At 36.0% G+C, this 26,918-nt stretch overlaps 1 protein-coding gene across 7 annotated transcripts in view; it reads left to right on the plus strand.

Annotated features, from left to right (window-relative positions):
* The window catches only part of R3HCC1L (R3H domain and coiled-coil containing 1 like), an 89,294-nt gene that overhangs the window by 23,265 nt on the left and 39,111 nt on the right, over positions 1–26,918 (plus strand). The gene's annotated exons all lie outside the window — the stretch shown is intronic.

A 26,918-nucleotide genomic window follows, 5' to 3' on the forward strand; every position in this document is an offset into this window, starting at 1 on the left:
TCTCAGGAGTTATCTATAAGGTCTAGACTCAACTCTCCATGGCCTAGGATATTGAATGCCTAAACCTGGTGTTGAAGACCCTCCAGCTGAAAACAGTCTTTCTAGCAGAATCTTACACTACTTTCCAACACTGAACTCTATCTAGGCTAGTTTCTGTAACTGTCTCCAAAGCAAAAGTTTTTGACTTATTGCCTCTTCATATTGTTTTAGGCTATTCCTTCTACTTGGAATGTCTCCCTTCAGTTCTCGGTCTTCTGAAGGTCTAGTTCCTTACTATGTAAGGAATATATTGGAAGGTATATAAATGTCAAACCACTATGTTGTATACCTTCAACTAATATAACATTGTATGCCAACTGTACTTTAATAAAAATAAAGTAAATTTGAAAAATGAAGGTCTGGTTCCAATTCCACCTACTTTATGACTTATTCAACCATTCTAGGGCCTTAGTGATTTTTCTCTCTGGCTGTTTATCATTTACTGCTTTACTCTTTCTTTGGCAATTATGTACCACCTTAAAACAACTTCAGAAAATTCTTATCCTCCCAGTTAGGTAGAGACAACTTAAAGGGAAGGCTACATTATTCATGTGGTTCAAACCATGTTATTACTTGTAGTCCTACATTACAATCTCCTTTGCTCCTAACATAGATGTTAGTACACTATATGCACTTAATCTTTTTGTTTGTGAGAAAAGGTAATTACCTAGTCTTAGCTTTTACCAGTCTTATCTTTCTTTTATATCATTAGAATACTAGATAGATTAGAACACAGTTTAAGTACCTCAGCTGTGTTTGCTCAGCAGATTATTCTTTTCTGAAAGCTTTATGCAGCACTCTGTACTGGCTTCCTGATCCTTAAAGCGGCATTTCTCTGAAGATACTGTTGTATTCTAAGATAAGTATTATTATTCAAACTCTAATTAGTAAACTTTTAATTTGCATATAAGAGAACTCTTATTTATTAATTATTTAATATTTTCTTTGCCTACTTTAAAGGGCAACTTGCTTTGAAGTCTTGGGGTCTCAGTTTCTTACCAGCCACATATGGCCTTTACATTTACTAGCATAGCTGCAAGGAAGGAGAATATAGAGTCATAACTATCTCTAACATATGGACTCCACCTCTATTACAGTTATTCTCTTGTTTCTATTGCACTTGAGTGTTTTTTTTTTTAATTATGCTATGCTTTATCCTGTTTTTTAGAAGGCATGCATTGTAATTAATAGTAGTTAAGTGCAGGGACTTTGAAATCCTAATCAACAGCAAAGCTGTAACTTCAGTTTCAGATATCTAATCTGTAAAATTGAGATAATTGCTACTACCTGCTAGTTTGTTAGGATATATATAAAATACTTAGCACAGATTAAGTCTGTGCTTTCAAAATTTACTCAGTGGTTTATTAGTTGTAGTCTCTGTATCCAAAATGAGGGGAAAGATTAAGTTTAATGCATGTCAAGTTTGAGGCACAGCCCCCAAAAGCCTGATCAGTTTCAACTCTTTTATTGTTACTATAGGATATCTGTGTAACTGAGGATAGATCCAGGAGAACAACTAATTTCAAGTAAATCTAGAAACATAGACCAACCTTTAAATGTGTAATGAGGGAAAGAAGTTTTAAAAGCAAGTTTCTAACTTCTCTTTCTATCCCCCCAATCCCTGCCCAAGGTAGATACACTGAGTAGGACACAGACTTTTCTCTCTATCTTTCTATTACATATTATATTGCTAGCGTTCTGTCATTTTAAAGCTTTGATCTGACTGCCTTTTGAGATGGCCTATAATAATAGGTGCTAACATTAAACTTGGTGAACCATGGGGCTACCATATCAATGGAGTGTGAAAGAGACTAAGCTGCAGGCTAGTTCCCAGCCTGTAAGGCATGAAATCAGTTGTTGCTGATGCATGACTATAGCCAGTGGAGTGTAAAATAAGTTGGGGGCATGAATTGTGTTAGGTTTTGAGAAAAACCTTTCATGCCATAGTTTATGTATTTTGGTGCCCCCAAGATCCTACTGGAATCATGTATTCTGTATCTTTCATTTGTTGATATTCAAGATTTTTCATGCAATGTTTCTTCCAGTTATATAAGCTGTATTCTTTGACCAACTGCTTGAAGAGAGGCAAAGGCTATAATTTCCAAGGAAGACTAATAGTAAAATACTGCACCTATTAGTCTGTTTAAGGTTACATTTGAAAAACCATCTGTAGTAGGTATTTGATGTACGAGTTTCTGGTTTGAAGCTTCTTCCAGTCTGAGAACTCTGTTATCAGTTTCACTGGTCGTTGTTCACTGGGAACAATGACCAGTGAAATTGCTCTGGAGAAAGGGAAGTACATAAAGAAGGGTAAGGTTTGGAATGATTGGGGGTGTTCTACTAAGAAGTATAGAGATTATTCCAATGGGGAATAGAAAAGAGGGAGTCCTCTCCTGACACCAGATGGCTTTGAGGGTGAGGCAAGGTGAATGAGGAAGTTTCAGAGACAATAGCAAATTTTTATTGTCAGTACTTTTAAGTCTGGAAGGTTATTTATTGAGAATAGGCAAGCCATGAAAGCATGAAAGTTCTTTCATTGTGGTTACTGTATTATGCTGTGTATAATGTGCACTTTTTTGCCCAATTTTTGAGGGAAAAATAAAGATGTACATTATACATGCATAGTATTAATTCCATATCTATATAAATGTTTTTAATTCTTTTATTTATGCTTATGTGTTAAAAATGTAACTCTAGAAAGCATTGATATCCATATGCAAAATAATACCCCAGAATATGATAATCAGTTTTGTTTTTAAATATAAATAAATACATTGAATTTAAAAATTAAAACAAAAGATTTTTTTTCTCTGGAAGTTTGGGCCAAAAATGTGGATGCGCAATATACATGGGAGTGCATTATACATGGCAAAATATGGTAGTTTTCTTGTTTCACTGCTGCGGTCTTTGAACTCTCGTTGGTTGCTTTGCATTTATATAGATTGTAATCAAATTGTGAATACTTATGAAATGAATATACTATTGTGAGAGACCATCTTGCTGACTGTCAGGCAGTCTAGGATAGTAGTTAAATGTAGGGTCTTTGAAATCCTAACCAACACTTAGAAGCTGTGTGATATTAGTTATTTAAGCTTCAGATTTCTCATCTGTAAAATTGGGATAATAATAGTCACCTCATTCATTGTATTATAGTGGAATCAAATGAGGTAATATATGTAAAACATTTAGCACAGTTCCTGTCATATTGTAAGCACTCATTAAATGGTAGCTGGTTATTTTTTCCTCTTTCTCTTCCTCTTCTAATATTGATGCTACTCCACCACTAACTCACTTTCGCTTGTAGGGCCTAAACCTTAATGAAACAGAAAACATAATTAGACATGGTTCACAGCAGCAGATTTTGAAAAATATGTCATTGTTCTCTAGGCATTGTTTAATAGATCTTTCTTAACCAAATAGAAACTCTATAAAAATACTTTTTTTTTAATGAAAGGAACGGATTGTGTTGGCTTTAGATAGTTTTGCAAGTATGTATAAAAATTGATTATTGTAAAATGTATTTGGCTAATGCAAGTAAAACAGTCTTTTTATGAATTGAGGGAGTATATGGAAATAAGAATTCAGAGAGTAGTCATTCAGTATTATTCACCTAACACAAGTTATTTTTTTCTAGGCAGGTGCTTTTTTTGGAATTCTGAGGAGAAATGTTTATCTGGTGCTAAGAATAGTTGTAGTAGAGTTCTAGGAATGAGGCACCTTTTTGTGGGAATGGGATGGGAAAGTCATCCTTATCATTTATGTTAATGAGGATGAGCATTACTGTGGATAATACATTTGGTTTTGATGTGTATTATGTGATTATTTTTGCAGCACAATTAACTTTCTGATTAAACTTTGCTCAGCTAGTATATCCTGAACACATAGTGGGTTGAAAACTGGTTGAATAGTTGTGGTAGTGATAAAACTACTAAGTTATCAATTCAAAAGCTGTAAGTCTTAGATAAATCCTTCAATCAAAATGAGGTTGTTTGAGATGAGTTACAAAGATTAGTATGGAGGCTTGGCAATCAGGGAATGCAGCGGTGACATACTTTGGCCACCAGAGGGTGAAGTCCAGTCTGTAGACTTGTGCTCTGCATTTGACCAGAATGTGGCATCCTTGGGAATGAAAAGGACATGCTCATCTATCCATTTAGTTTAAGATATGGAGACTCTTGCTTTTTGATTCTATTTGTATCAAATATCTTTCTGCTTTTTTCTTTATAGCCATCTAGATAGGACTGGGACAAATACATAAAGAAGGGAAGATTAGAGGTTTCTAGTTGTCAGGGATTCATTTAAAAATTTTTTTAAAGATTTATTTATTTTTAGAGGGGAAAGTAGGGGGGAGAAATGTCAATTTGTGGGTTTTTTTTTTTTAAGATTTTATTTATTTATCTTCAGAGGGGAAGGGAAGGAGAGAGGGAGAGAAATATCAATGTATGGTTGCCTCTTGTGAGTCCCCTGCTGGGGACTGGCCTGCAACCCAGGCATGTGCCCTGACTGGGAATCGAACCGTGGTTGCTTGGTTCCCAGGCCTGCGCTCAATCCACTGAGCTACACCAGCCAGGGCTAATTTGTGGTTGCTTCTTGCATGCCCCCCACCGGGAACCTGGCCTACGACCCAGGCATGTGCCTTGACTGGGAATTGAACTGGTGACCCTTTGGTTCCCAGGTCCACACTCAATCCACTGAGCTACACCAGCCAGGGTGGATTCATTTAATTTTGTTCTCTAACATAGCAAGTGGCTCTCAAGGGATCCCATGGGCATCTTTGAAGGCAAGCACAATAGTGTATGAATGACCAAATTTAATTACTTGTAGCCATTTTCTTTCCCAAAACACATGGGCTCACACACAAATGTCACTCTTACCCTCTTTCCCTGTGAAATCCCAAAGATGCAAGTGAAATGTCAGAGAAGTGTAATAGAATGAACACAGCACTTGTAATTGAAATCTAGGTTCCAGTCTTGCTTTGCTACTTAATATTTATCTAACCATGGGCACTACAACCTTAGATCCTCAGTTTCCTTATTCAGAAATTTAGGACATTGAAGTCTGACTTCAGTAATGTAATTCTAAGATTCTACAAAAGTTCTTTAATGTTTATGTGAGAGGCAGTACTATTTTTGATGTATTATAATTAAATAGTATGTTGTATAAATAGAACATAATTTCTTTTTTGCCAGGAACAGGCTATAGGTATTGTTGAGGAATAAATATTGAAGTATTAAACTACCATTACAGCATGAATGACAATTGCCACTCTACTGAGACATTTATTTGACCTCACAGACGAATACAGACAAATTCTCTGAGTATTAGGCCCCAGGTAGCAACAGGTCAGTCAAGAGGGAGAGGCTTAGGAGCCAGCCCAAGCTGATTTAGGTTATAGTTGGCTGTGAAGCATTTAGAGAAGTCATTTGGGGATATGTGAGCTAAGAAAAAAGAGGGCATATGGGTTCTGGGACTTTGTCACAAAGCTGGAGTCAGTCCATTTCTTCCATTCACATAAATGGAAATAACTTGGATACAGAGTCCAGTTATGTGAGTCTGAATTGCTGACTGAGAGCACAGGATAATGTGGAAGGAACAAAGAGGGTATGGAGTCCAAATAGTCAAGCTGAGATGAATGTTTAGAAGGTGACAAAGCAAATGGATGCTGAAGTGTGCTCATGAAAACAGGTAAGGGTTAGTACTTACGATTTGATGTATACACAAGAAAGTAGAAGCCAACCAGGCAGATTAGATAGAAACATCATTTTAGGATTATGTTCAGAAGACAATTTTAATCTATTCCAGTTTTATTCGCCTTCCTTGATGTTGGTAGTTCACTTGGTATATCTAAAGCTCTACATGTTTGGGATTAGTGATTATATCACAGATAAACTTTGTAGTTTGTCTGATTCTAAAAGCTTCACACTCCACTGGATACGCATATTCGCAGATCTTGCTCACTAGTACTGCAGAGTTCATTTCACAAAACTGGCTACTAAAAAATTTGGCAGGCAAACTAGCTTTTCAAGTGCTCCTAGGAATGAAGCCCAGCTGTTCCCTTTGGGCTTTGAGCTTTGAGCTTTGAGCTATTGGAATTCATTGGGTTAGCAGCTAGATAGAATGAAACTAACATTTTCAGCCTGGTTCTTGACAGCAAAGCAGAGGTGTTAGAATTTCTGTTTTAGAGGTTTACACTGCAAGTAACTTAACCTGATTGTGTGTCTTAATATTACTAGGCTCTGACCACTGAAATATGGCTTGGATCGATGGTGGTTTGGAGAAGGTAGAAAGAGGGCTATCCATCATTCAGAGGCTCCATCTGATAATGCTGCTTTCACCAAGCAGCCATCTGTCCATCTATCCATCAGTAGGATGAAATGAGATTTAGCGGAACAGGCAGCTGTAACTCGTGAGACACTTTCTAACCAACAATTGCACTTCTGCCCCAAGTCTGACCACAAAGCACAGTGCTGGGGTTTGGCGGGATGTGGCAGCAAGTACAGTCTCATTCCCGTTACTGCCAGCCTAGAGGGTGTTCAATATGAGGCTGAAGCACAGCCTTATTTCCCATACAAAATTGACTAAATTTGGCATGGCGATCAAACAGTAATTCTCTTTCAGCTCCATACTGTTTTACAGGTTGAGCAGACCTTTTTGATGGAGAATTTTTTTTTGTTTTACTTGAAGAAGAAATGGAATTAAGATGTGATTTCATCTTGCTGGAATCCCATCACACAGTTTAGCTTTTAACCTGTTTATTATATTGGCAGAATGCTTTGTAAATGGTAATGAGTCAGGAAGACCACCTTTTTCTTAATTGAAGAATTGTGGGTACTTCTGCTGTCAGTTCCCAGTTTGTCATGGTAATGAGAAAATGAGGCTAAATTAAACTCAAGGATAATTCAATGATTTTATTTATACAAATTCTTTTTCCTCTTGAATAGCAATTTTTTACCTAGGTTGTTATGTAGCAGAAATTGAATTTTCTTTCTCTTAACTCCTCTCTACTCTTTATTAGTGGTGCCAATATGAAAGGAAAGAAAACGTGGACAGAAAAGTTGGTAAAAGATTAGAAACAAGAAGCTGGATTATACTAAAATGGATAGTCAGGCTCTGTTAACTGTTATCCTCCTGGTTCTGCTTTTTCAGGGCACTGAGCCTTTTGAGAGCCTCCTAGTGGGTATAGTTCTGTGCTCATGTTGCTACCCTGGTACCCTTCCTAATCATTGGCAGCTTCCCCGACTTTTTTTTTCCCAGTGGCCACTTTAGACCTCAGCTCCTGCTTTTTGTTCTGAAGCCTTGCTTTTCATTTCAGATTGGGGGAGGGGTCTGGGAGCCTAATGTACCGGAGATGCCTCGGAAATGAGTGCCTTGGATGAATTCCTGGGCCTATTGATCCACCGGCAGTTTATGCATCCTGACATTCATAATCTCAGTAGGCTGCTGATGTTCCTGATTAATGGGCCCAGGGGCTGTCCATCCGTCACTTCACATTAATTACTGAAGAGGTGTTTTTCCAGTGATTTACCTGACAGTGGGCTGTGATAAATACCCCTAAGTAGAGTGGGCAGTGATTAATCATGGGGCCACACCCCTCCCCTGCTTACCCTTCACCCTAACCACAGGCCAGCATTGGGACCTGACCAGAGAGTGCCCCCTCCCCATAAGCTATCTATCTTCATAATTGTTTGTGGATGCATATTTATTAGGGCATGGACCTGGCAGATAGCATTCTATAATTTGTGCCAAAGATGATGAAAAATAAATCTTCCCAGTAGGAAGAGTAACTGATGTGTTTTTACATGGGGCAGAGAAGTGTTATATAAGCTGCCTTTATGTTACTCTAAAGAAATCTGATAGAAATATTGCCTACCTACTATGCATGGACTCAGCACCAGGATAGTTGCTCTGTAAGCTTTAAAGAGAGGAGAAAGCAGTTTTTGTCTTTGTGATATTTGTAGACTATTTAGGGAGATTCTATGAATAAATATAAGACATAAGAGGGCATTTCAAGGCACTAATATAATCATTGGGGGAATTGGGATAGAACTCCAGGGTTCCATTTCTTACTTTGTGGCCTTAGAAAATAAAATTTAAACAGTTATTTGAGTGTTTTTCATGTGTCATGTCACACTCTGTATTCAACAGTACAAAGATAAATGTGATCCAGTGGCAGATCTGAGTGAGCAAAAGTCTACTGTTTTTGGCTTAAGTTTATCAAGCTATAAAATAAGTTTTTCCAGGAAGTCAAGTACACAAATTTAAAATTAATTAATTAAAACTTTCAGGTGATTTAAAATTAGTTTAAAATAAAATTCCACATTAATTTTTTTCTCTCTGAATATTTATTGAGCTCCTGTTGTGTTCCTGGGATGCAACAAACATGAGAAACAGCATTTGGCCTTAGGAAACTATATTATGGAGGATAAGATGACATTTATAAGTGAAACATTTAAACAATATAAGGTAGTATTATGATGACAAATTCATACCATAGATAATGAATGCATAAGAAATCACAGAAGGGTGAAATCAGTGTGTCTTCAAATAGTTAAAGGAAGATACTGGATTTGAGCTCTTTGAATAAATAGTAACTAAGATTGTTTAAACTGAGATAATTCAAAGAGGGCATTTCAGAAGTTGGCATGAACAGACTGTGAGGCTACCCAGTTATAGGAGGGAGGATTTGTATCTAAGAGTGTTAGAAATATGATTGAAACAGTAGATTGACACAAAACTGGGGAGAACCTTGAATGGATTCTGGTGAGTCACTAAGGTTTTTGAGCAAGGAATTATGAAAAAAGGTGTGTTTTAGAAAAAAATTACTATATATGGACATGCTTAATGTCATTTGGGCTCGCCAGAATAAAACTATCCAGATTGAAAATATAGTTTCATATAACTCCCTGAGTGCAATGCAAAGAATTGTGTGATTTGGTTGTATATGAAGTAGATAATAGAGTCAGTAGTTAAAGGAGACTAAGTTTTACAATCTTGACTCATGCAAAGTTGAATAAGTCATGGAAGTTTCAAGTAATGACTACAGAATTAAATTAGGAAAGACTGTAGCCTCAAGTTTTAAGAAAGCAATTGATCTTTAGTCTTAGTAATGTAACTTCATTAAGGTTGCACTAGTTACTCACATTAGATAGGTATATTTTCAAGCCAAGAATCAGAAATGAGTCAGTGTGGTCACCTGTATTTTAGTATGATTTTCTATGGAATGTGGATTTCTTTAAAGAGTGAAGATATAATTTATATATAGTAAAATTCATCTTTGAAAGAATTCTGTGAATTTTGACAAAAAACATACAGTCGTTATATAACTCCCATATAATTAAAATAGAGAACAGTTCCATCAATCCAAAAATTCCTCTGTGCCTCTTTGTTGTCAACCCCTAAGTTTCTGGTAACTGCTGATGTATTTCTTGTCTTTACAGTTTGCCTTTTCTAGAATTTTATGTAAATGGAATTATATTTCTCTAGTGATAATGATGTTAGCATTTTTTGGTGTGCTTATTTGCTATCTCTATAACTTCTTTGATAAGTATTGTTCAAATTGTTGTGTTTTGGATATCGAGTTTTGAGTGTTTCATTATATATTCTGGATAAAAGTCTTTCATTGGTTACATGATTTGCAAATATTTTCCTCCATCTGTGGTTTCTTTTCACTCTCTTAATAATGTCTTTGAAGAGCAGAAGTTCTTAATTTTGCCAAAGTCCAGTTTATTGATGTAAACATTAAAAAATTTTATGAATAATAATTAGGCTTAATTTTATTATTCATAAAATTAAATTTTTATTTATACAACTCCAAAATTAGCTTTTGGAGTTGTAGCTAAAAAATCTTTGCCTAACCCAAAGTCACAAAGGTTTTCTCCTGTATTTTCGTCTAAGTAGTGTTAAAGTTTTAGGTTTTACATATAGGTCTTTGATTCATTTTAACTTAGTTTTTTTGTATTTATTGTGAGATATGGATAGAAGTTATCTTTTGTTGTTACATATCAATTTTTAATTGTTTTAGCACCATTAATTATAAATACTGTTCTTTTTCTTTGAATTTCCTTTGTATCTTGTTGCAAATCAATTGATCATATATGTGAGTCTATTTCTAGACCTTTTTTTCCCCCCCATATCCACCCTTTCTGCTGTACCACACTGGTTTGATTACTTTACAGTAAGTTTGAAATCAGATACTGTGAGTTTTCCAACTTTCCTTTTTTAATTTTGTTTTGACTATTGTAGTTCCTTTGTGTCCATATATCTGTTTTAGAATTAGCTTGATAATATCTGATTGAAATTTAATGTCACTTTGGGGTGGTTTGTGGAGAAGATTCTGTGAGTGGGTGAGAATTCTCCTTGTTTCTGTGGTTGTCAAGGGTTCTATATACTCATGGTAGCGCACATTTGGCCTTTAGCAATTTTTAAAACATTTCAGCTGAGTTCTTACTGGCTTATATGGTATCCAGCACTTACTACAGGTAAAGAAGTGAGTCTGTCTTTCTTTAGATTTTGAGTTAGTTACTTCTCTGATGAGTTCAAAAAAATTATGATTTTGCACATTATCCACCTTTTGTTTTAGGGTGAAAATGGTATTCTTCACCTTTCCATGAAATAAGCAAAATCCAGAAATCTCAGTTATTTATTTGAGGATGTGCTTTTGATACAGGATTTTTGTTGATCAGAATACCATTTAAATCTGTCCCTTTTCAATTTCTACCTCCATGTTGTTTTGTTTCCTTGTTATTTCATTTATTCATTCTACAGAAAAACAAACAACATTGAGTCTGTGGTTTATACCCAGGCACTGTGATAAAGTGGTGGGGATATGATGATGAGTAAGAAGACATTATAATTCCTTGTCTAATAAGCATATAATGTGCTGGGGGCGACTAGACAAAGAAGTAATTACAATAAAATATAAGAGCTGTAATAGGAGAAGTATATGGCAGAGGCACCTAGTCTCATCTAGAATGATTAGCTAAGGCCCTCAGAGAAAGAGCTGTGGTGGAGACCTAAAGGTTATGTAGAAATTAGGTAGGTGAAGATGGTTAAGAGGCTGCAGGGGATTAGACTAGTTAAAGGGAAGAGACTGTGGAGAGGCTAAGATGACAAAAAACTCCATAAAACAAACAACATGGAGAGTTCAGGAATGTGAAAGGAGTTTAATGTGGTTATGCAGGGTGTGTCAAAAGAAGATCTGCAGTTCTGTGTATGCGAAACACCAAGTTTATTCTTGTATTATTTATTATTGTATTTTCAATACGAACAACTATAAACCTACTTTTGCTCCACTCTGTATAGCATATAAGTACAGGAGTGACAAAAACTAAGAGAAATTGATTGTAGTCACATTAGGAAGAGTTTTGTAAGATATATTTAAAATGTTGGTTTTATAACAAGAATTATGGGAAGTCATTGAAAGGTTTGGGAGAGGGGGAATGTCTGAGCAGCTAATTGTTTTTAAAAGGGTTATTCTGGGAGCAAGGTGAAGATGCATAGAAGGAAGCAAAACCAACCAGTTAGGTAGGTTTTACAGTAACCTAGGCAGCTGTATATGTTCTTGTAACCTGGAGTATCATTAGAGATGGGGAAAACTGGACAGATTAGACATCCTGGGTATGAAGATCAGTGGAACTTGTTGAATATGGAGAGTGGAGGGAGATAAATTTTGGGTGGAAGTAAGTCAGAAGTGGGGAAAAGGAAACTATTTCAATAATAGGTAAGTCATGGTGAATAAAACCTCTTCCCTGATTGTTTGAGTATTGAGGAAAACAGAAGACAGTTTGATTCTTTCAATGTTGATGTTTAGCCTGTTGGCATGTAAGCAAATAAAATCTGCCACCCAGCTTCTTTTGCTCTTTGGGAACAAAAATAACATGTAATTGATCTTCCTAAAGAACTGTTCCATGCAGAGACAAACTTACTACATTTAATCACGTAATTTTCTTGGTTTTCTCAGATGTTTTTACTCAACATTTATTGTAGGGGATAGTATAGAAACCTTTTAGAACTTGCATTACAGAGTTCAAGTTTTCTAAGACTTCATAGTCACATAAGGTAATGACCTTCACCGCTAATAGCTGTGGCAAGTTTTATGCAGAGGAAACACAGTGGTGAGTGCCAACAGAGTTTTCATAATATTGAGAGGGCAAAGTCTAATTTTCAGAAAAGGGAAAGGTAGTGATAAAAAGTCCCCATGTGATTCAAGATTTCAAAAGTGGTTAAGATGGGAAGGTGGGTGTGGAGTTCATGAAGGGAAGTAATTTTCTATTCTCAAAATGATGAATTTAAAAATAAATATGGTATATTATAATGTTATTAGGCAGTTGTGATCTGGAAAATATAGAGTTCTTTGCTGAAGATATACTTTGGCATGCAGAGTTGTGAGCAGTGAAGTTTGAGTATCAGTCAAAGATGGGTTTCAATTTTGGCTCCCACACTTACTAGCTAGTTGTGTGACCTGAGTGTTAACTACCTTATCTGTAAAATGGTAATAATAATTATACATACTTCAAGGACTTGTTATGATGATTAAATGAGAAAAAATATATGAGCACTTAGTACAGTGCTTCATTCATGAACTTTGTTAGGTGTGGGGGGGGCTCAACTTACAGGGCCCACCTTCCCTCCCCCCACCCACCTGCCACAGATTGAGAATAAGTCTACCAAGACGTGATCTGCTTGGGGAGAAAAGGTAGCTGATCTCTCAAAGGAGAAGGGCCAAGAGCCTTTTTCTCAGTGGGTTTTTGTTGGGTTCATTTTGCACAGGGATACAGGTAAAATTCATTAATCATTGTCAGGCAGTAAGGATCAAACAATAGATAACATACAAAGAACTATGAGGGCTTATTCTGAGCCAGGGTCTGTTAGCTAAAGGGCTACAAAACTCTGGGAAACAAACTCATTTCCTGCTTGGACCTTTATCATTCTTAGCAGAGCAGGTTTCACAGGAGTTTATGTATTTTTTCTTAGGCCTGATTGCCTTGGAAACCCACCCTTTCCAGTGCAGGGCTGCACTGCCCTCTGTCATTGTTTCAGGATTAAGTCAGGCAGGGGGAAGTAAGGCAGCCAAGAGATTAGGAGACTTCTTGCAGAGAGAATGAGGACTCAGGCTATGTGAAAGCCAAGGGGCAAGGGTCCATCACCCCCTTTTTGCTATGGCCCCCCAAGTTCTCTGGGGCTCCCCGTGATTGTGCCTATCTTAGGTTGTTCCCCCCTTGGGTAATCTTACCTGTCATTAGCTAACCAGTCAAGCATTGGGGGCCAGTTATGGATGAAGTAAAAGGAATAGAAGCAGCGCTCCTGTCAGGGAGATAAGCTTTGTCTCATTAGTGGCTTAGGATCTGCAGGTCTCTCACTCAGCCTTAGCCATGGGGAGGTGGTGGTGGGGGTTACAGCTTCTGAAACCAGGTAGGGCGGTTCCCAACAGTTAGGGTAGTATAAATTATATTCCCATGTACAATTTTTTAAATCTAACATACTGCAAGGTTTTTGGCATTCAGAGATCATTTAGGGCTATGTCTCAGAAGGAACAGTCCTGAGCAATCCTTGGCAAGTAGATCCTCAAATGGCAATGGAGAGTCTTGGAGAGTCTTGGATTTAGCTTCATTGAAGGACAGGCACAGTCTAATCATAGACAAGGCTAGACCTCTGAAAACTAACTCAGATACATTTATAAGCTTAGTGCTTTTTAGTATTTCTCATAATTGGAACATGTATATTAAAAGTATATAGAAATACTTTAAAAATATAGAGCATCATTTCTTTGATGGTGGCAAGATATTGTTGTTTTCAAGAATGAACCAGGTATAGAACATAGGTCTTTAATCTGGCTCTGGTGTAATTTTGCCCTCACCATTAATTTGTATATATACAAGTTAAAGAGTCTATGTTAGTAGGAAAACAACTAATGAATTGAATGAAAAAAATAACTATAAAGAATTCTTAACTTTCATCAAGAATACACATACCTTTCACCTATTCACACTCTCAAATTAAGGAAAAACATCTGGATTACTATTGCTTCATGGTAGGAGCATTTGTTTTTATGTTTTCTTATTTACCAATCACTTATTGAATACCATCCATGTGTCAGGAGTGGTGCTGGGCATTGAGGATATAACAATGACAAGATATTTCTTGCTTTCAAGGAGCTCAAGGTATAATTGGGAGTCAGGTAAGGTAACAGTTTGTTATAGCAATAGGGAGCAGAAAATACCTATCCTACATTTACTCAGGGAATATTTATTGAAATCTATTACATTCAGTAGGCATTCAGAGATCATTTAGGGCTACATCTCAGAAGGAACAGTCCTGAACAATCCTTGGCAAGTAGATCCTCAAATGGCAGTGGAGAGTCTTGGGTTTAGCTTCACTGAAGGATAGACGCAGTCTAATCATAGACAAGGCTAGACCTCTGAAAACTTCCTGGTCAGCCTTGCTGACCCACTGATGTTCCTTTCTCTGGCTTTTCATTTTTATGGCTCAGTTACATCTTTTGGAGCAGCTTTTGAAGAGGTGAAAGGAGGTAATTAGGGTTTCTGATCTCCTAATCGTTGCATTTATTAATGTCTTTCCCAGAGGATTGTCAAAGGTATTAAAGTGGAGGGCACTAAAACCCACTGGTATGTTCAGAGTGCCCTTAGGCAGTTAGAAGCACAAACATTGGAGTCAGATGATCTAGATTAGAATCAGCCACATTCTAGTTTTCTCACCTTTGGAATTTTATGTAATATCCCTGTGCCTTGTCTGTACAATTGGACTGGTAATATCATTTTGTAGGGTTGGGAGGCTTAAATGAGGATGTTACTATTTTGAATGTCACCAAGTAAGCAAATAATATCTGGTAAGGATCTAAAATAGGTATCAAAAAGTTGATATATTAAAGTTCATATACTTTGCTCAAAGAAAAAGCATCTCAGATCCTTAATTAGAAGTCTTTTCCCCCCTATTTTGTACATAATTTGCACATGCTCATTAGATTGAGAGAGAAAAATGCTTAGAGTAGCAAGAAGTGACAGGTGGGGAAGAGAAAGAAACAATAAAAAGCAGGTACTCTGCTTTAAAAAATAGTAATTTGGATGTCATGATATAGTTGTGTGTTGGTGAGAACAGCCTGTCACAGTAAGGCTTTGATTTGTTACTTTGTACATGGCCAGTTTAGCAATTTGAATAGAGCTGATTGTCTCCTCATTCTGTTTCCCATTAATTAATGTTTCCTGCATTAAGGAGGTCTGTATAAGATCCTCTAAATAATACCTGGTTTAAAACTTTGAGTAAGGTCTATATAAGATCCTCTAAATAATAACTGGTTTAAAGCTTTTTTTTTCTGTTAATGTAAATTACAACATGTATTTTATGTCTAGTTTGAATAGAAGTGAGAATAAACCTCCAAGTAGATGTAGGAACTATTTTGCATTTTCAAGTATGAAATATGTCACTGCATTAACTAGTGCAAGTTCATTTACGGAAGGATGCATTAAGAAAACTGCAGGAGAATCAGTTGTTGGTTCATTTGCAGATTTTATAGTTTTTAAAAATGAAGCCATTTCTCTGCTATCCAAGTATAATTTTTCATATTATAAGTGCTTCTGTGTTGTGCTGGATAAAGTAAAGTATATTTTAAAATGAAGCTCTTTTGCAGAGGAAGGACGTTTCTTGGTTATTTGCAGAATGTACTTGACATTGGGATTGGAGGATCTTGAAAATGTGGAAATTGGATATATTCCTAATTTATTATTTTGATAAAGACTCTTGATTAGATGGTATAATCTTCCATTTTTTACTTATGTTTTACTTTTCCTTTTATTTTGTTCTACAACCAGAATTCCAAATCATTTAAAATAGAGAATTGTTTTCATCCCTGATATGAAAGTTTCTGATGTTGGCTATGCTGTTTTAGTAAAATGTTTTAAAAACAATCAAGTGAAACAGTTTAGCGTGTAAATTGATTTTGAATTATAAGAATCTAAAATTTTTTAATTAAATGAAATAGATTAAAAAATAAAAGTGCAAATAGTATTTTATGGAACTTTTTCAGTCACATTATATATATGGATCTATATGTACTGAGTGGTGATGTAAAATGATTTTAAGGAGGGCAAAATAATTTTGAAAAAACTGGCTTAGAAAGTGTTTCTGTACAGGAATCTGTTTTTAGCAGATAAGTCTCATTCACAAATCTTTTAAAAAATAGAAAAAGTCTAGATACAGCAAAATGTTAATAGTGATTATTTTTGTGAGGTGAGCATACAGGTTTAATAAGGTTTATTGTATAGTGCTTTTGTGTTAGGGAAAATATATTTTACTTTTTTTGGTTTTATACTTCATTAAATTATTTCATAAAACTAGATGTAATAGATGTCCTCTATTACAGAGCTTTGAGCCATCTATTATCTTTAAAAAGGGTAACTTGCTTAAAGAAATTCTTTTTTTTTTTCTACTTAGAGACTTCATTCTTCAGGTAGTAGCCCATAGTGTCCAAGATAAAGAACTTTGTAATCTATTTTGTCATTGGAACACTGAGCCATCTATAAAAGTTTGTGAGTGGATTTAACTGCAGCATTCACAAGATCACCCAGTACTCCAAAGATATACTTTTGGCATTGCTAAAGAAGCAAAATTTGTGCTCCTTAGACTGGTTGAATTCAAATAACTAAAGAACTGATTTTGTGCAGGCTTTAATGAATCCTGAAGTTTTCACTAAGGCAAAAATAACTTTTAAGAAAGATGTTGAATATGTGAGCTTGATTTATGTAAATTCGGAGGCTCAGGGTGCCTTAACTGTCCTGAGGAGAATAATTGAGCAATTCAGAATATCATATTGTACTTAATACTCCCCTTGCATTTCTAATAAAGATATGACAAAGCAGGAATTGATAGACTTTCTAATCTTATAGTTGCTAATTTTTGTCCCAGTGTTTGAAAACTATAGGAAATACGCCTTTATTATAGTTCACTTCCCCATACTGTATTTGCATTATCAGTTTCTCTCTTCATATTGAATCATTCTTCCTTACCTCAACTTGATCTCTAACCCATTCCAATGAGGAATTTGTCTCTCTAATCTTATTGAAATGGTTCTAATATCACCAACAACCTCTGTCCTGTCAAATCCAGTAGAAAAGTTCTCAGTTTTTCCTACTTCATCTTTTACATTTAATACAGATGATTACTCTTGCCTTTCAAAAGTATTTTCTTAACATGGCTTCTGGGATGCTACTTCTGTTTTCTTCTTTAGTCTCCTTTGCAGGCCACATTTCCTCTTTGTGACCTTTAAGGGTTTAGTTCCCCCATGGCTCAATCGCCTTGGCCTTCTGTCTTTGTTACTCCCTAGATGGTCTTATCCTATTCCTTGGCTTGAATTTTTATCTCTAATTTTTGTACCACCTCTGAGCTTTCTTTTTTTTTAAGATCTTATTTATTTATCTTTAGAGGGGAAGGGGGGAAGGAGAGAGGGAGAGAAACATCAATGTATTGGTTGCCTTCTGTGCATCCCCTGCTAGGAACTGGCCTGCAACCCAGGCATGTGCCCTGATTGGGAATCGAACCGCAATTGTGTGGTTTGCAGGCCCACGCTCAATCCACTGAGCTACACCAGCCAGGGCTTCTTTTTTTTTTTTTAATTTTATTGATGATGCCATTACAGTTGTTCTATTTCCCCCCTTCATTCCCCTCCACCCTGCACCCCCTTCCCCCACCATCCCCCCCTTTAGTTTATGACCATGTGTCTCAAGTTCTTTAGAGTCTATATTTCCCACACTATTCTTGCCCTCCCCCCTATCTGTTTTCTACCTACTGTCTATGCTACTCATTCTCTGTACCTTCTCCCCCCTTCTCCTCCACCCACTCCCCTGTTGCTAACCCTCCATGGGATCTTCATTTCTATGGTTCCACTCCTGATCTAGCTGTCCTCTTAGTTTGCTTTTGTTTTAGGTGTGGTTCTTAATTACTGTGAGTTTGCTGTCCTTTCACTGTTCATCTTTTTTATCTTCTTTTTCTTAGGTAAGTCCCTTTAACATTTCATATAATAAGGGCTTGGTGATGATGAACTCCTTGAATTTGATCTTATCTAAGAAGCACTTTATCTGCCCTTCCATTCTAAATGAAAGCTTTGCTGGATAGAGCAGTCTTGGACGTAGGTCTTTGGATTTCATGCCTTGGAATACGTCTTTCCAGCCCCTTCTTGCCTGTAAGGTCTCTTTTGAGAAATCCTCTGATACCTCTTAGCTTTCAACTTATATATCCAATTCCTTCCTTAATAGTTGTATAGGATGTCCCTCAGGCATTCAAATATAAAATGTCCAAATCACAGTTTTGGGTTCCTCTTTTTCCATTTCTTTCCCCAGTCTTCCCCATCTTAGTAAGTATAACTGTAATCACTCAGGTTGATGAGACCAAAACGCTCAAGTGACTTGTCTCTCTTTCCTTCTTCACTCCCATCTATCAGCACCAAGGTTTTGTTAGCTTTGCTTTCAAGATATGTCATTGATCCAGCCACCACTTGTTATGTCGTCTGTTACTACCCTAGACATGCTGCATGCCTGTTAGTTTTTAGACTTCTTTACATATTTTCCTCCTTCTACTCTTACTCCTTAGTCAATGTCTCACACTTTTGCTAGAATGATCTTTAACAATGGTGAGTCAGATCATGTCATTCTCATGCTGAAACCTTTCAGTGATGTCCCAGCATGTTTGAAATAGAAGCTCTTGCCTTGGCCTGCAAACCCCTACTTATTCCGGCCCTTAGCTATCCTACTGACTTCTGTGCCCCTTTTTACTATGCTGTTATCACACCTATTTTCCTGTTATTCCATGGACATTTCAAGCTTCTCTTGCCTCACCTTTTACACTTGCTTTTTTTTTTTTTTCCTGGAATTCTCTTTTCCCTGGATAACTTGTGTGACTCACTGACTCAATTCAAGTATCAGCTCAGGAATTAACTTCTCAGAGTAGTCTTCACCATTTTACCATGTTGTGTTCCCTTCTAAAATAGCCACATACACCATCACATTGATCTCTCTCCCTGCTTCATTTTACTCCATTGCCTTTATCAGTGTCAGACGTTATATGTTAAGTGTATGTTTATTTTTTGTCTCCGCCATTACAGAGTATGCTTCTTGAGGCCAGAGTTGTTTGTTCATTGCTTTTTTCGTAGCTCCTGGGTGGGACTTGGTATAAAATAGGTATTCAATAAATGTTTGTGGAATGAATGAATGAATGAGGCCTCCAGTCTTAATTGGAGGTTGGGGTGCATCACCTATTGAGAAGTCTCAGTTGCCATGATGTAACATTTGGTGCCAAATTCAGTGCTATTACATTGTAGATACAATGACAAAAAATAACCCTACACTGAAGAACTTAACAGTTTAGAAGAGAGCTGGCCATGCAAACCCATAATAGCAAAGCAGTATGATAATTGCTTTAATGAAGGTGAAGGTATATACTGGGAACTTATAGGTAGGACCTTAATGTATCAGGGGGAGTTAGTGACAAAGTTATAGAGGAGGTAACCTTTATGGTGAGAATTGAAGGACAGGCAGAGACTTTCAGGTAGGTATCCAACTGAGAGATAGTATGTCTTAAACCACAGGGGTGTGAGAAGGCAGCTGGGTACGTTTCCAGTGCAACTAGAAATCGGAATTGATGAAATTTAAAGTCTGAAATTAGAAGTGGCTGGAGATGAGCCTGGGCAGAGATGGGCAGTTCTAGGGGTGGCAGTGGAGCTAGATCATGTAGGGTCAAATATGCTACGCAGGATGCTTTAAAGTTTGTACACGGTGAAGAATTTTGAACAAGGAAATGACCAAATCTGATTTGTATTTTAGAAAATCGCTGGAAGCAGTGTAGAAGTAGAATGAACAGTGCTTGGTAATTGGTTGAAATGTCAGGGATAATGACTCCTAGGTTTCTGGCTTGAACAACTGGGTTGTTAGTGATGCCATTCACCAAACTATGAAATTAAGGAGAGAAGAACAGTGAATCTTTCTGAGGGGATGGCTAGAAATTAAAAGTATATCATCATCTTAGTGCTCAGAAATCTGTTGGTTTACTTGTGTCACATAATATTTTATATATTACATTTAATTATAAATATGCTAAATCTACTTTTCAGATATTTTTAATTCCTTTACAGATGGATATATGTGCTGCTGATTGCTGAAGGAGTTTGCATCTCTTAGTTTTGCCCGTTTGTAAATAAACTAGTGACAATAAGAAATGTTTTTGATAGTATAATAATACAAAGGGAGTTGTTTTATTAATAATGTGCAAAGAAATGATTCATTTTTACAAGGGTCATTTACTTTCAAGGGTCCTCCACAGTTTTAAGCTTATAAAAAAGCCCTCTTTTCAGGAAAAAAAAAAGTTAAGTTAGAAGAAATGGTTCTAAATTTGTTGAGGGTAACTTTTACCACATACGATTGTTGTCTAATCTGTCTTGTTTTCTGATTTATGAAACATAAGTAGACTCTACTTTTTAATGCTTTTGGGGGGAGTAATTTTGAACATATGAAATAAAAAGGTATGTGTGTAGAGATAAGCTTATCTGTGCATTATTTTTTTAGTTCATTTCTTGGTTTGGCGTATTTCCTTGCTTCCAAAAGTGGAAAAATATGAAACAGGCAAAGCACAAGAGAAAAAAGCAGATTGTGTTCATTCTTGTGACATTATGGATATGTCACAAGACCAGTACTGTCCCATTAGAAATATAACATGGGCCACATATGTATTTTTTAATTTTTTTATTGATTTATTTTTAGAGAAAGGGGAAGGGGAAGAAGAGAGGGAGAGAACATCAATGTGTGGTTATGTCTCACACGCCCCCTACTGGGGACTGGGTGCCCAATCCAGGCATGTGCCCTAGACTGGAAATTGAACTAGCATAGCAACCCTTTGGTTCATAGGCCTGTGCTCAATCCACTGAGCTACACCAGCTAGCGCCATGTATATAATTTTAAATTCTCTAGTAGCAACATTTGAAACTACAAAAATAAATAGATGACATTAATGTGCTTGTGTAACCCATTATATCCAAAATAGTACCATTTCAACATATAATTAATAAAAAATATTAATGAGACATTTTACTTTTGGGGGGAGGTATACCAAGTCTTTGAAATCCAGCAGTATTTGACATGGATAGCACATTTCAATTTAGACTAGCCACTTTTCAAGTGCTTAGTAGCTGTAGATCCATTCTTGACCAAAAAGTAGAGGTTGCTCCAACATTCTGAACATTTGAAGGTGTCTTTTCAACATCAAGTAATTTATGTGCTGCTTATTTTATTGTCTTGTCAAGTATGTTAAAGAAGTCATTCTTTTCTTCATCTTTTTCCTAATTATAGCGATTTTATCTAGTAAAGATCTGTTTATCAATTTTCATTGCCTTTGCTTTCTTCTATAGCAATTTATAGTAATGGTCTCATATACTAAAACAATAGAAAATCTTTGAATTTTAGTGATTTTGTTTTTAATTACAAAAATACTACATTTATGGCCCTGGCTGGTGTGGCTCATTTGAAGCAGTATCCTGTAGACCGAAGAGTTGCAGAGTCGATTTCCAGTCAGGAAACCCAAGCCACATGCCTGGGTTGTGGCTTTGGTCCCTGGTCGGGGACCGTACAGGAGACAACCTATTGCTGTTTCTGTCCTCCTCTCTCCCTTCTTTCCCCTCTCTCTAAAATCAGTAAGTGTGTCCTTGGATGAAGATGAAGATAATAATAATAAAAAAAATACTACATTTATGTTAACAAATTTCAACAATACTGTGGTATATGTATAAAAAGTTAATAATTCTTAATTCTTTTCCCTTATTTTTTTACTCTACCAGTTTTAACCACTGTTAAGAGTTTAGATAATAGCCCTTCTCTTCTTAGGATATACATTTATGGGAAATTCTTATGAAGTGAGAAAATTAGTACTCTCAAAATACCTTCATTAAAATGAAAACTAAAGTTTTATAGTTATTAATGAAAAAAAGATTTGTTAGGGACAATTTTCTGAAATGAAAACATTTATTTTACTATATATGTAATACAATTTATGTTGTAATTACAGCTGTGCTAATTCTTAGAATTAACAAAGAATGATGTACTTTCTTGGTATAATTATTCCACTAAAATTGTGGGATAGTCTGATAGCATCCTTCAGACTTTCTACTTTGTTTGATTTTCTTAGGCTTTATCATATAGACTAGACTAGTGCATCAGTTTTACCAAAACAACGGGAGCTTTAGCAATTTCTCAAGAGATTTTTCTTACTCCCTTGACATTTTCTTCCTTGATTCCTAGTCTGTCATCATCTATCCTTGCTGGGTTTTCCCTTCTTCAGTCATTCACTGGTGTGATTCTGCCTTGTCATTATTCCCCAAGGGTCTTGCTGTGAGATGAGCCCTTTTTTCAGTATTATTTTCATAGACTTCATGAAATCCTGCATTCTTTTCAAGTTTTGCATTTTTCACTTAACAGTTGAGTTGCATTGTGTTTACTTTGTATTATTGGGTTTTTATAACATTAGACTGTTTGATGGGCAAAGCCAGGATACATAGTTGAAGTACATGTTAGTGTCAAGTAGAAATGGATTCTGTATTACAAGGGCTTTTGATTCCCTGTGCAAACTTGTAACTTAAGGAACTCAACAATAGCTAACTTTATTGAGACTTCTACCATGACTGGCAAATATCTGTACGTGCATTATTTTATTTAATGTATTTAGTGTCCTTGTGACATAAATGTATTATTATTGTCATTTTATGCTTTGAGTAAGGCTTAGAGTGGTAACTTTTCCCACAATAAAGTTAAGCAATATGTCTGAGGTCAAAGCTAGTCAAGTCTGGAGCTGTGTTTCTAACTCAGGAACGATAGCCCATACTCAACGTCACACTCATATACACACATACACTTGTGTACAAAAAAAATAAATTGGATCATAATTTTTTTTATTTAGGATTATGTTTTGGGTATTGGTCCATTTGGATATATGGATGAGCCATAATTTTAAGATACTACTCCTTTAGATTGTTTACATTTTTAAAAAAATTTTACTAAGGTTGCTTTTCTTGGTAACTACAAAGCTTAGATTTTAATAACCATGTGTGGTACAGGAGTGGGGGCATTGGACCTGGGAGCAATGAGTTGGAAACTGAGTTCACCTCCCAGAGCCTTAAATCTCAAAGTGTTGTAACCTCAGTTATAGAAAGAAAATGCAGAAGCTTGTCTGTTTTCATCTGGGTTCTGAGTGAAGGAGAAAGTTTCCTGAGATTTTGTAGCTATCGTTTTACTCTCCTGTGAGTTTGAGTTTCATATTTATACTTACTGCATGGGTCCAGGCCGAAAAACCTCAAGTTTAAAAATTAACATTAATGCAGAACCACTCCATTGAGGAACACTTGTCTGGCTGTATGGAATTCCCATTGCTATTGATAATTCCCTACTGATGTTGAGCTCGATGCTCAAAGTTACCAAAAAAGAAAAAAAAATTGACAGTGCCTAAAACAAAAGCCAGAGACACAAGAGACAGCAGAATTAAATTCTCAAGAACTTTAGAAAGTAGAACTATTAAATAAGAAATACTTAGCCCTTATTATACAAAATCTAAGTATAAAATTAACTTTAAAATAAATGCCACAATTATAATAGATATTTAATAATAAAACAAATGTTAAAAAATATTGAAGATAACAAATATAAGAAGAACAATAAAACTATTTGAAAATATATAAGACCAAAGAGATCAAGGCAGGGTAGGGGACAAATAGGACTTTAGTCACTAAAATTTAAAAACTGAATGACTAGGATAAAATGCAGAGTAGACGAAATGTGAAGAGAAAACTGGTGATGTTCTAGATGAATCTGAAGATATTGCCTTGAATGACTAGAACTGGTAAGAGACTCAGATTAAAATACTCAAAATAGTGTTGCCCTAGTAGAGCAGTAATGCTAACCAAGTGCACAGTGGACACTTGAAAACACCACTTTTTTTTTTTGTGGGAAGAGTTATTGAATATAAGAGTTTGAAGATAAAGAGACAATGATAATCCCTAAACATCTTTTCATTCATTTTTTTTTTTAAGATTTTATTTATTTATCTTTAGAGGGGAAGGGAAGGAGAGAGGGAGAGAAACACCAATGTATGGTTGCCTTTCATGCGTCCTCTGCTGGGAACTGGCCTGCAGGGAACCAGCCTGCAACCCAGACATGTGCCCCAACTGGTAATCGAACCGCGATTGTGTGGTTCTTAAGCCCACGCTCAGTCCACTGAGCTTCACCAGCCAGGGCTGAAAACACCACATTTTTAACAGCATATCTTGAGGATTATCAAAGAGGAAAAAGAGATACCTGCAAAAAGCAATGACAAACTGACAACAGATTTTTTAACAGTAACAATAGAAATAAAAATTTATTAAAGGATGGGAGCATTTATTAAAGGATGGAAACTAAGTACATGTGGCCCTGGCTGGTGTGCCTCAGTGGACTGAGTGCCAGCCTGTGAAGCAAAGGGTCACCAATTCAATTCCCAGTCAGGGCACATGCCTGGGTTGCGGGCCAGGTCCCCCCCAGTAGGGGGCATGCAAGGGGTGACTGCACATTGATGTTTCCTTCCCTATCTTTCTCCTTCCCTTCCTTTAGTCTCTAGAAATAAATAAAATCTTTAAAAAATTTTATGTATAAGCCTGGGCTTACTTCTCCTTAAATGTTTGGTATAACTCATCTGTAGCACTGTCTGGGAATGGTAATTTTTGGTGAAAACGTTTAAAAATGATAATGTTAAAGGTTTATTGAAGCAGGCTTATACATAAATTTTTACCTTACATAACATTGATATGTAAGTTAATAAATGCTACAGTAACCTTGATAACCCAATCATGTAATTCCCAATACTAGGAAGGAAAATGATAGACTATGCATGAACATACACACAAAATTCTCAGTAAAATATTGGCAAGCAAGCCAGGCAGCTTTCCTGACATTGGATATTCTATATTTTTCCATGAATTTGAAGTGGCACATTTATTAATACAATGAATTTCCATGTAAGTGTGGGTCCATGTGAGTTTTGAGCAGGGGAGGGTATATTTGCGTGCTTCATCTGCCATCTTGAATTGAAATTTGAATTGTTGAACCTTGCATTCAGGATATTTGCATAGGTATTTTAATATATACTGTACATAAATATTTTTGTATTGTATAGTTTTGTAAATCATTTGAAGCGGATGTCAGGGTCAGAACTCAGTATATACCTCATTGAGGCATTTCATTCTGCAGAATATTTTAGTTCAAACAAATGTAAGTTAAAAATAAATATTAAATATATTGTCTACATATTTACCACAAAATATGTTTTTCTCCCACACTCTCACATGTATGTTTATTATGAATATGAAATGACTGTGCCTTGTCTCCTTCCCAAAGGAATTTGAGATGGCTTTAAAAAGGGACAGAGGAATAGACATTAGCAGACATCTGGAATGTGTTAATCATTGTGCTTAAACACCAAACTTAATTCTGTGCTTTCTTCCTTCTTTTTATAAATGGGACATTTGATAAGGTGATAGTTACTTTCAACTTCAATTTGTAAGTTAAATAATGTTTTTAATGTATTGACCGACTATAAAAGCTAAGATTGGGGGGCACCTAATTTAGGGAATCTTAATTTCTGTGGTGAGGAAGGATATATAGTTTCCTTTTTGTGTGTGTGAAAATGCCAGGTGTTGACTAGTAAATGTGAAGGGACTTATAGAGTTGGAAAATCATAATTTTGCCTTAATAAATTTTGGATCAGATTAGAATTATTAGCATATGCAAAATCTAGGGGAAAATTTTGTTGAGGAGCAGGATATTTACATGCCTTTTAAATGTTGCCCCACAGACTATTTATTAATTGCAAGGGAGAAAATAACACAATAATTATGCAGTAGAAAAATTGGACAATACCTTGACCAGGTGATCAAAGTTGATATCACCACTGAAGGAGAGATGGAAATCATGTTCCTCCAGATGTGATGCCTTGATAAGAACACATGACCACCTCTGTACTACATTAAATGAGGGATCAATTAAAAGGGAGGAGGAGCTAGTCTTAGAAAATGTCAGAGTCATAAAAGACCATGAAAAGCTGTGGAAACTTGCTAGAATATCGGAGGCTAAGGGGACATGGTAACTACCCGATTCTAAACTGGATCGAGTATTGGAGAGGGAAATATGTTACAAAGGAAACTACAGGGTCATCTGACAAAATCAGAATACTTACGTTAGACTTGAGAAAAATGTCAATGTTAGATTTGCTGATAGTTTTAACTTGTAATTGTTTAAGAGGATAGGCCTATTTATAAGAAATACACTCTGAAGTATTTAAGGGTAAAGGGTCATGATGTCTTGTCTGTAATTCGTCCTCAGAAGGTTCAGGGGCAAAAATGTGTGTGTGTAGAGAGAGGGGCGAGAGGAACATGCATGGTTGCAAAAACGATAAAGCAAATGATAAAGCAAAAGAAGTAGTTGGACAGGTATTGATAACCACTTAGAACATTGTAAAGAAGTTAAAACTTTTAAAAGTGAGAAAGAAAAGATCAAGTGCTTTTAGTAAATACCTGGGTGGGAAATTTTTAATCCAAGACACATTTTAAAAATTGCATATGACAGGCACCCCTTCTCCCAGTATTAAAGGCTTTTCATGTCTACATTTGCAAAAGAAATTTGTAAAAACACAACAAGTTTTTATTTGGATTGGCATTATCTTGAAAGTCCACAGGGTGGGGATGCTCCTTTTTTGTGTGTCTGAATTATTATGAAAGGATTGTTACAGCTAGTTTTGTATTAGAGGATCTCCCACTTGACTGAGAAAGGTGATTGTTAAAATTTAGGAATTTTGCAACCTGATTGTTA

The sequence above is a fragment of the Artibeus jamaicensis genome, unplaced genomic scaffold (assembly GCF_021234435.1).
Source record: "Artibeus jamaicensis isolate MK-2021 breed Jamaican fruit bat unplaced genomic scaffold, CSHL_Jam_final contig_252, whole genome shotgun sequence".
NCBI lineage: Eukaryota > Metazoa > Chordata > Mammalia > Chiroptera > Phyllostomidae > Artibeus > Artibeus jamaicensis.